The following is an 11,728-nucleotide window of genomic DNA, read 5'->3' as shown; positions in this document are numbered from 1 at the left end:
GATGTATTAATTTATCAAACACCAGAATATGAAATGCCAATAAATACAACAGAAAGGAAGTACCAATTAAATATTACTTAAAGGGATAGTGGAAATCCGCGAATTTTGGGTTTAACTTATGTATTTTTATTTAAAATAAGCATAATAAACAATTTTTTTAAATTTCATGCGCCTAGTTTCATTTTATTTTCAATTTTACTGCGCCCTCTCAATGAAACGAAATACTTCGGGAATCGTCGGGAATCTTCGGGTGATGACGAGAGCATAGGAAGACGGGCACAAACAATGGCGGACATTCAATAGCATTTGCATGTGAATAGCCGACCTTTATTATGGTACCGAGTATATTGCCATAAATATGATGATTGATTATCAGTAAAAAAATTCTACGTGACACAACGGCATTGGATTAACCTTGAGATGCGTTTTTATTCCGTTGAACACAACTTTGATCACAAATCAAAAAAGGTAAGACGTAATTATTGTAATATTTTTGGAACCGGATGTTGTTTACTTTCTCTTTTCTGGCTGATAGCTCCAGGAATTCGAGGTCTTACAGTGATGACATTACATGTGTGGAATCTGTGGAGTCTCAGCTTTAAATCGTATATCTTGTTTGTGCAGTTAAGATAGTAATAAGGGCATTTCTACCGTGTGTTGTGTGTAAAAAAGCGTTAGCATTAGTTAGCATTGTTTCGCTCAATGCTAATTCAAAGGCTTGGTATTACTCGTGTTTTTTCTAGCTAACAATTGTTCTTATTGTCAGTTAGCGGAGTTTCTTACCTTTAAAAGGGTATGAAACATGAATAGTTTCATACATGTTAAGAAGCCCTGAGACATGTGAGAGAAAAAAAACTGTGGGAGGGGTCCACTGGGGGGACCTTCGGGCTTAACTGGTTAACAATGATTAATATTTGTAAAGGCTACAGGTGATCTTAAGATGCGTGAGCTATGCTTAGGGACCTACCAGTCAAGATTATTTGTGCGTAGGGGTGCATCATCTGGCGCCTGGTCCTGGTCATCCTCGCCATTGCCCATGCCGTGAACCATCACCTCGGGCTCGGGCTCGAACAAATAAGGACGTAATGGTCCATCGTCTGGCTCAATATTGTCACCATCGTCGCTTACTGAACCGGATTCAGATTCAGTTCCTAAAACGACATTTTCGTAGGAAAGCCGAGAGGATGTTTCTGACTCGCTATCATCACTGGATACCTCGTACAATCCTTCTTCTTTGTCTGGTATATTTGCCCTTCCACGTTCATTCTGCATAGACGCCATGGTTTGTTATCGTATCGTCTTCCTAAGTTTTCGTCACTTCCGGTTTGGCTGAGTCGAACATTTCGTTTCTAAAAAACTTCGGGGAAGCTGCAATAAAGTGCTTCTAACATGCGTAAGGCAATTATTATATTTTTTTAATCAGGTGTGATTATTTTGGTACGTAATTATGCTTGTATATAAGTTAAAACGAAACTATTTGAGGTTCCATTTCCATTATCCCTTTAAGTGTATTATACAGGACAGGAACACAAGGTAAATGCATTCTACTTTTGATACATATAGCCTTCTTTACTGATATAACTTAATTCTACTAAAGAAATACTTGGAATTCAGGACTTTCAGTTGTAAAAGACTATTGTAGGACCTTCGTATTTCCACTTTTACTTGAACAAAGGATCTGAGTACTTACAGTTTTTCTCGATTGCTAACACACTAAAATTATACATAAAGCACAATTATTTTAACTGACACTCAAAGAGCAAAACATCGGCTCAAATCTCCAAAACTCTAAACACGTTTTCAGCTTTTCACACAATTTGCAAATCAACATGGCACTTTTTGCAAACCACTGCACACGTTTCTCCACGTAAGACACAGGAATCTGACAAGTCACGTGTTAGCACCATAGACTGTATATATAAATGGACGTAGGGTCCGTGACGTCACCCATAGGATTCTGCAGAGTTGCCGTGAAGCCCTTAGTAGGCGAAGTCGGCCACTAACGGCTCGACAGTGACGCCAGAGTTCAACTCCCGCCTTCTCCAGCCTGCTACAAATAAGGGCAAAGAGGCGGAGCCGAGGCGGGACCTGCTGCCACCGAGCTGGAAGTTCCAGAGCTAGCTGAAGCTACCAAGCTAAGCTAACATGCTCCCCATCTGCACACTGCCGTCGCATTTTACGTTTCTAAGGTAAGCGGACATGAAACTATTCAGCAAAACTATAAATAATAATCTAAGTTATTGAGCTTTTAGCATAATACTTCAGAATCTTAAAACCCCTTAACGTTTGTATGCAATTGTGCTAAATTCAACACTGGAATCAAGCAAATATTAATATGTTTGCATGACATTAGTTATTTATATTTTGATATCACTTAACTATACGTTTAATACATTTAAGTCAAGCTAAGGTACATGTGATGGTAGCTAGTTAGCGCTCTTACCTGTGAGGCCTCCTCCAAACAGCATAATAACCAGACTGTATCATTAAAACTAAGTACCAGTTATAGATCCTTGACTTTAGACAAACAATTCAAAAGACAACATGTATTTAAAGACCAATCTTTATTTGAATGTGCGTCTTAACCTGAGATATTAGTTATACAGTAATAGTATTGATAATCTAAAAAAACTGAGCAACTCAACAGTCAACTTTATGTTTCTTATTGTCTAAAGCATTTATTATTTTCATTTCCCCCCTCTCATATTCAGTGTGGACGGATTGAGACAGCGTGGTGTCCAGAGAGCTGCAGAGACTTCAGGGAGAAACCTCCGTGTGATGGACGTCCTGTCTGTTGGTTTGGAGAGGACTGAGGGTCTTTCCTCAGCGAGGAGGACCAGGCTTGATGGAGGAGCCCATGCTGGGCATAGCTGATACCAACTGCACAGGCCTAGTCTGTCACTTTATTTGACTAAATGTGTTTAATACATATAATAGGTTTACACCTTCTGTCCATATGTGCTTTATATTTAAAACATTTGATTAACTTTTGGTTCACATTTCAATAAATTGTATTTGTATTTGCACTTCTTTTCTCCATTATTCTTACTGAAAATATTAGATTACACATTCACATCTGACTGAAGATTGGCCCCATTTATTTGTGACGTTGCAAAACAAGGCACATGTTGTGAAGCTCATAAAGTGAGGCAAATAGAAATAATCAGCTGATGGAGTGTATATGTGGAAATAGCTGCATTCGATCAGCTGACTGTTTTTACAATAAAAGTAGTTTCTTAGTGAATGTCCTGTACTGGTCTTAAAATCTCATAACATCAGCTTTTAATGTTCCTCTTGGATGTTCTTCTTGACCCTCAGAGAAGGAGAAAATGTCGTGTCTTTCAGGCATGTCCTTTCCTAACACAAATTACAGGAAACATAAAACATATTATTGCAGAACAAGTGTGTTATTTATAAAAGCAGTGTGTTTGTGTGTTTAGGGGCTGTAGATATAATTATTTTGTAATTGTAATGTTTTTTTTTTATTTCAACAATGAGCTACAAAGACAATCAGATTATGAATGAACAGTATGAAGTTCATCAACATTGAAATATATGTTATTATCAAAATAATATTTAACTGTTATCAAAACGTAGTGCAACTGTAGAAGCTTGCTCTGTTGTCTCACTGAAAGAATAACTTTTACCACGTTTTTTACAGACAATATTGAGAGATAAATAGTAGCAGTTCTCACTATGTGTTAAATATCTTTGCCTTCAATACATTAAATTAGAAAGCTGACAAAGTCATATTGCTTGTTATCATCTAAATGTAACTTTTTGCATGGAAAAAACTCTCAACTTCACTGATGTGTAGGTGATCTAGTATTTAGTATTGTTTAATGGAATGTATATCAGTGTATTCAAGTCAATACTTCATTCATTTAAACCAATATCTTTCTTGATTCTTTGTACAGTATGAAAAAAGAGTCTTTGTACCTGTGCTGAAGTTCACTGCTGTGAGGAGTCCAGTTCTGTCTCTCACTCTCTGGTCCAGCCTGTCTAAATCACCTGGACACCTTAAACAAACAGATATATATGTAAAGTACCATGTGTACAAACAATATAACTGATTCTCTTCTGTTGAACATGTTGGATTGTGTATTGTCCGAGTCAGGGTCCTTTTTATTTTACTGTAACTTTGGAAGTTGTGTTACCAATGCTTACTGTTTATTTGATACCCATTTGGTAATGCAATTAATAAAAACAACAAGGTTTGGGTTCGTTCTTCAGATGACTGTGACGTTAACGTGTAAGCTCAATAATGAACTCCAGCTCAACCAACCATATTGTAATATCTAAGTAATCATCTTGGAATATGACATTAATAATTGTAATATACACACATCTTATTGTGAGGTTGATTTCACATACACTACTTCGACATTAGCTTGTCTACATACTTGAGCATAGCCAATTTAAATTAACCTTAGATGCATAGGCTACAGTTCTACCTACATAATAAAATATCTCTAAGTTACAAGGATGTAACCTTGTTTTATCAACCTCAAACAGAAGCCGTTTGTTCAACAGTATTATCCCACTTAACACTTGTCTATTTCGTTGTAACCTTTATATATACAGTCTATGATTTTAACTTGGAGGCTACGATTACAATCGTTAGCACCGATGTAGCTACCACTAGCTTACATGCTAACCCAAGCCTTACCATTCATTACGTAGCTGATTAAAATCATTAACACATAAATAAAGCACTAGAATTTCACTTACCGCAAAACCGCATTCATGCATGTCTGTTTTAACCGCAGAGCGAGTCACAATAGTCCGATATATAAGCATGAAGAACAAACAACCACGGCCGGCTACAAGTTGTGTTTCCTGGATGAGCTGAGCAGGCAGAGTCCCTGTAGCTTCACGGAGCAGCTAGCAGAGAGACAAGAAGCTAACAGCGGCAGGCACTTGACAGAGCCCTCACTCAATGTGACCACGCCCTAATTTATACACAAACTTTAAGACCTAATATAAATAAAAGGGTCGCGTTAGAAAACAATTCACTCACAGATCCATAATCATGAAGGTGGAATCTAACTATATCGATAATAAAATGTATGGAGCCAGGGGTAGAAACATGTTTTTTTCTGCTGTAAAGTTGGGCATTTTAACATGGGGGTCTATGGAAATTGCTTGGTTAGCACCAGTCTATGGTTAGCACATACATAACACTGATATTCAAAAAGCCTCACACATGGACCAATGGTCAAGAAACACGTTCCACCTGACCAAACACCTGATAGCATAATTGTTGGCTCATCAATCAGGATGTTAGCACTATAAAAAGACCACAGGTGAGTACTTTCTTACAGCAACAATGGAAGCCAACATAGAAAAAAAGAGCAAGAGGAAGAGGAGAGGAGGAGGAAGAGTACTCTCTAATGAAATGAAATGTTATCAACCATGGTTTGACGATGAGCAACCCAGTCTCACGGCATTTCGTGTTCACCAACACGATTTTTAATCTATTTATTCGTGTTCACCAACACGATTTGCCCCTTTCTTTCGTGTTGCACAGCACGATTTTAAAAGCAATGTATTTCTACTGCCTGCAGCACGTCTTTTTCTCCGGTCGGGTCGTGGGAGACCGGAAGCTGTGTGGTTCATAAAAACATGTTCTTACTCAATATCAAGCCACAATTATTGCTTTTATTTTAAATCGTATAATTTCGGACTTTTGTTGCCATCTGTGAGGAAAATAAATGGGGCTCAGAGCCTCAGAATACGGAAATCTGTATTTTAAAATCTTTTTTTTCCTTCTAATTCGTTATTCTTTTCAAAATAACACACTGTTATTTACTCACCAATAACACACAATTATCCTTGCTTTTATTTATTGGTTTAATTCCATAATATCGGGCTTTTTTGGCGTCCGTCAGGAACTGAATTTCAAAATAAAAGGCATAAGGGACATTTCGAGCATCATTGCGATTGTCAACATTTCTGAGTTTAGGATGGCCGAAGACACTACACTACCCATAATCCCCAGCTATCGTTTAGGACTACAGTCCCCGTAAGGTTATGCAGAGCGTCAAACAGCTGTGTGAAATGGAACGAAACCACGCCAGACTATCCAAAACTGGAATCGAACGCCCCCCCCAGAACTACACATGCTGGCTATTGTGTTTCGCAAAATGTTCTATGGGACGTCTCTACTGAACGTTTTCGTTTTTCCCACAATTAGAAGTTGCAAGTATTAAACACATTGGTGTTATCAAATGTAAAACATATAATTAATAAATGGGTGAAAATCGCTTGTGTCCATAATGCGCAGCATTAATACCCACATGACAGCTCATTGTTACTTTGTAATTCTACTCCACTACAATTCAGAGGTTAACCTGGTATTTTTACTCCACATTTATTTGAGTTACTTTGCAGATTCTGATTAATTATGTGAAATATAAACAACCCTTAAATCAGACTTTAGTTACACCTGAGTAAAATTCAGGGAAGGTGATTGTCAAGTGCCAACAATCAGGAGAGATATTTGATAGTTGGTGCTTGAGAAGACTAAACATGTATCTGCAATTGACATGAATGGAAACGAGTAATAAAGTATATTCATTACTCGTTATTCTCTACTAATAGTTCATTAAAGACTGTATATTATGGCTATTTTGCACATCCCTTTCAAGATTTTCAAAGGTTTATTGACATATACACAACTACGGTGTAGTTATGCAATGAATGAAACACTTGGGTCACAGGTTCCTCAACAGTGCATTACAAGACATCTATCAATATGTGTGTACCTCCACCATTAAACTGTCATATTCTGCACATTTCTTATTCTATCTACATACATAAGAGTATAATTCATATGTATAATATCAGTTAAAATAAGTGCTTCAACATAGTTAACATTGCAGGAAAGCAATATATTAGACGTTAAGTACTTTGTCAGGCTTAATATTTATCTGTAGATAGATACCCCCAAAGTTTTTTTCTTATTTAAAAGAAGACCTTAATCTGTTATTTAATGTTTAAATAAAGGTTAATTCGTTTTTCTGTTTTGCACCTCCTCCTATTAATATCTTTGTACATTCTGCACTAAACTGTTTTACTGTAGAGATCACTTATAGTATCTTCTTGATTTTTTATATTCTATATTTATACTTTCCTCCTATGAAAGTATGTACTCTTAATATTTTTTTAATCAAATAAAACACAATAATTCAATAACGTGCTTTAACCACTAGGAGGTGCACACAAGGTACACACAGCCATAATAACTTTGTATTATTAGTGTAGGACACTTGTGTTTTCGTACAACATCTGTAGATGTGTAGTTTTATGCATGCTTTCACATAATTTTACAGCATATTGCTATACTATTTCAGATTCAGTATTTACATTCTTACATTCAAAGAAAATCAATAATATCTTTAAAAACTACAGTCCTTTTATATCAGCTGTGCACCGTTATGGTGTAAATATAACCTATCTGTGAATTAGATAAAATGTAAAAGTCAGCCGAATTAGTGTTGATACTGCAAGGAGACGTATTGTGTGAAGAGAAATTGAAGATGTTGTTTAATTGTTGAATATATTTATGATCCACGTCAAGTATTCAGTTTCGGCGGCATTTTCTCAGTTTTTCCAAAGGTCTTCTCATCAGGGCTCTATAAATAAAGAACTACAGCAGATCTGTAATATACAATGCAGCCGAACCGTGTATTACAATGCCGTTATGTGATGACTTTCAAAGAGAAAAGCAAGAGCGCTCGGAATTAAGTATTATTTTATTCTTTTAAAATGTTTTCCGGATTTCATATCATATAAACACCGAATCCCAGCATGCATTGCGGCTAAAACATCCAATAAGCGAGCTTAAAACCATAGCTGAGGATCTTGGGTAATCGCTCGAAATGCCTACGTCTGTTTCCGGTTATTTTTATTTTGAAATTCAGTTCCTGACGGACGCCAAAAAAGCCCGAGATTATGGAATTAAACCAATAAATAAAAGCAAGGATAATTGTGTGTTATTGGTGAGTAAATAACAGTGTGTTATTTTGAAAAGAATAACAAATTAGAAGGAAAAAAAGATTTGAAAAATACAGATTTCAGTATCCTGAGGCTCTGAGCCCCATTTATTTTCCTCACAGACGGCAACAAAAGTCCGAAATTATACGATTTCAAATAAAAGCAATAACTGTGGCTTGATATTGAGTAAGAACATGTTTTTATGAACCACACAGCTTCCGCTCTTCCTCGACCCGACCGGAGAAAAATACGTGCTGCAGGCAGTAGAAATAGGCCTACATTGCTTTTAAAATCGTGCTGTGCAACACGAAAAAAGGGGCAAATCGTGTTGGTGAACACGAATCAATAGATGAAAAATCGTGTTGGTGAACACGAAATGCCGTGAGACTGGGTTGCGATGAGAGAGGCTGCACGGAGGGTTCAGCCTAATCTAAGCCGATGTACTGTTGCCTCTGTAATCCGGACATTTAGATTTGAACACAGGTTAGTTACCAGTTTGTAGCTCTGCATAATTCATGTTTTATCAGTGCTTATATCTGTTATGTGAAACGTATTTACTTCATTACTGAAATTTAATTGTTGGCATGTTGCATACTATAACTGTACAAACATCCTGCACAATGTACTGTGGTAAACTTACTTTTATGCAACACAGAGAGTTTAGTTTAGTTTATGATTCAGCCTTGGGTAAGACTTTTATAGTCTATGACAATGACACCCATAATGCTAAACGGGAGCAAATGTTAAAAGAGGATCCTATTATCCCAGTGGTGGCTGCCGGAGCTAACGGAGCCCCCTGCGGTTCCGTTAGCTCCGGGCGGCGGAGTCCGGCGTTATAACTGGAGATCAAGGAATGCAGCGAAACCATGAGCGAAACGCGGACTTGGTTCGCCTGCAGCCCGCTGTAGTATTAGCTAAATAAATTATGTTGAACAAGGTTTATTAAGCTGAACATCGCCACAATTGTTCTGCTATGTATCGGTACTTATTTTATTTTATTAACGTGTGAATGACAAGAATTACGAATAACAAAAAATAGCTAATTCTCTTGCAAATTGTCTCGTTTGATTATGAATATAACGTTTATATAGTGGAACTACACTGTTTTATCAAAACCAAAGTGCCACGCAGTAACTTGGTATGCATGTATTTCATGTTAGCTTAGCTTCTTAGCTTGAGCTAGCTCTGTTACTTCCAGCTCGGTGTCAGCAGGTCCCGCCTCGGCTCCGCCTCTTTGCCCTTATTTGGATCAGGCTGGAGCAGGCGGGAGTAACCCCCAGTTTCCACTGGGTCCGTCTGCGCCGCGCTGCGCCGCGTCACGGCTGCGCCGCGGTTTTGGTCCGACCTCCTCTAGCGCCATAACCCACCGGATTGATTGATTGATTGAAAAGTTTATTAACAGCTTGTATATTGGGTACAGTACAGTACAGCTCAAAACATACAATTGTTAAGGGGATGCAGACCAGAGAAAGACTTTCGTCTTGTTTACATCAGGGTCCCCCATTTCCAATTCATCATATCATTTAAGACATATAAGACATATTTGACATACAGATGGCTTATTTACAATTTACATACAGGTGGTTTTTTACATACAGATTGCTTATTTACAATTTTCATTTTAGATTTCGTTCTAATACATCCTAACCGGACATTTAAGACATACCAAGTCTACAGATATACAGTTAGTAACAGAGTCTAAAATGCGAGTATATACATAGATGGGGGGGGAAGCTGTCCATTGAACGACAGGTTGAGATTTGTACCATTACCGGGGCCAGTTTTGCAATGCTCTCCCCCGAAGGTGCTCTTTAAGAGAGGTTTTGAAGGTAAGTATAGTTTTACTTTCCTTTACAGTTGTGGGAAGAGCGTTCCACCTTGATGTGGCATAATTGCGAAACGTGTATTCCCCCTTTTTTGTGCCAAATCTGGGTTTCACATGATTTGTGGAGATCCCTCTGGTGTTATGATCATGGTATTCCTTGACCTTTGGGAAGAATGTTGACATGTACATGGGTACCATAGAGGTGTAGTGGATCTTGTAGACCAGGCCCATTGCAAGTAGCTGTACTCTGTCGTCTACTCTAAGCCATCCTAGGTTGTCAAAGTGGGCAGAGGTGAGGTGGGTTCTAGATGAAAGGTCAAGCAGTAGTCTGACCAGTTTATTTTGCGATGGTTGAAGTTTTATTTTTAGCGCCTTGGAGGTGCTATGGTACCATGACGTGCAAGCATAGTCATAGTACCCTTGAATGAGTGCTCCTGCCAGAGTTTTCAGGGTGTTTTTGTTTACCAGAGAGGAGATCCGGTGTAGGAATCTAGTTCTTTGATTGACTTTTTTTATTACATTGGATGCCATTTTGTCACAGGAGAGGTTTGCCTCAAGAATAGATCCTAGGTATGTAATTTCCTTCTTACTTGTGACAATAATGTCGCCCACTGCAACTGAGAAGTTGTCGGATTTGCTGAGATTATGTTTCCAACCGAAGAGAATGGACTCTGTTTTACCCAGGTGTAATGATAATTTATTATCGGCGAGCCAGGTGCAGATTCTGCCGAGTTCGGAGCTGAGGGTTTTTTCAACCTGCAATCTGCTCCTGTCAGAGACCAGCAGGGCTGAGTCGTCCGCGAACAGGAACAAGTTGCAGTCACATGCTGATGACATGTCATTTACATAAATTAGGAACAGTAACGGACCTAATATGCTTCCTTGTGGAACACCACAGCTCACTGGGAGGGGGAGGGACAGAGTACCGTTTACCTCCACCATCTGTTCTCTCCCCTCCAGGTAGGACCGCATCCAGCTCACCGATAGTTTATCAAAACCAATTGCTTTTAACTTGTCAATCAGAATGGGGTGATTGACAGTGTCGAAAGCCTTTTGTAGGTCCAGCATCACCATGCCGCAGTATTTGCCCTCGTCCACCTCTTGTTTGATGTGGTCGCTCAAATAAAGAAAGCATGTGTCAGTGGAGTGGGATGTTCTAAAGCCAGATTGAAATTCATAGATTAGTTTATTTTCCGCGAGGTACTTTTCGACCTGTTCATATACTATTTTTTCCATGACTTTCGAGATGGAGGTAAGTATAGAAACAGGGCGGTAGTTGCCTGGGTCCAATTTGCTGCCCTTTTTGTGCAGGGGGGTTACTCTTGCAATTTTGAAGTCTTTGGGTACTTTTCCCTGTTTTATGGAGAGGTTAATTATGTGAGCTATGACTGGTGAGATGGCGGTTGCTGTGTCTCTGAGGAATTTGGAGGGGATATTGTCGTGGCCAGTGGCCTTGTTAGGTTGGAGGGCGCTCAGTTTAATGAGTACCTCTGCTGTTGTTACCCTTGCTAGACTGAAATCATCTTTGCGTACCCCTAGGTTTTTGTAGTAGGTCATGATGTGATCTACTCCAAAAAGCCCTGAGTGGGAGGGTAATTTATTTACAAGAGTTGTGGCTATGTTTGTGAAAAAAATGTTCAAGTACTTGGCCACATCCAGTTTGTCTGTGATGAGCCTGTTATCTGTCTTTATGTTTAAGTTCGAAAATCTCGTTTTGAGTTTTTTACTGCAGCCAAGCTGGTTATTGAGTAATTTCCAAAGTTCACGGGGTTTATTTGAGTTTTCCTCAGTTTTGACATTGATGAAATTCTTTTTGGCAGTTTTGATCATGGAGCTTACGTCATTTCTTAGTCTGTTTCTTTCAATTTTTAGTTCAGTCACGTGGGCCTGGAGTTCACTGCTCGT

The sequence above is a fragment of the Gymnodraco acuticeps genome, unplaced genomic scaffold, assembly GCF_902827175.1.
Source record: "Gymnodraco acuticeps unplaced genomic scaffold, fGymAcu1.1, whole genome shotgun sequence".
NCBI classification, from domain to species: Eukaryota; Metazoa; Chordata; class Actinopteri; order Perciformes; family Bathydraconidae; genus Gymnodraco; species Gymnodraco acuticeps.
The sequence above is the reverse complement of the archived record's forward strand: the minus strand, read 5'-3'. Positions refer to the sequence as shown.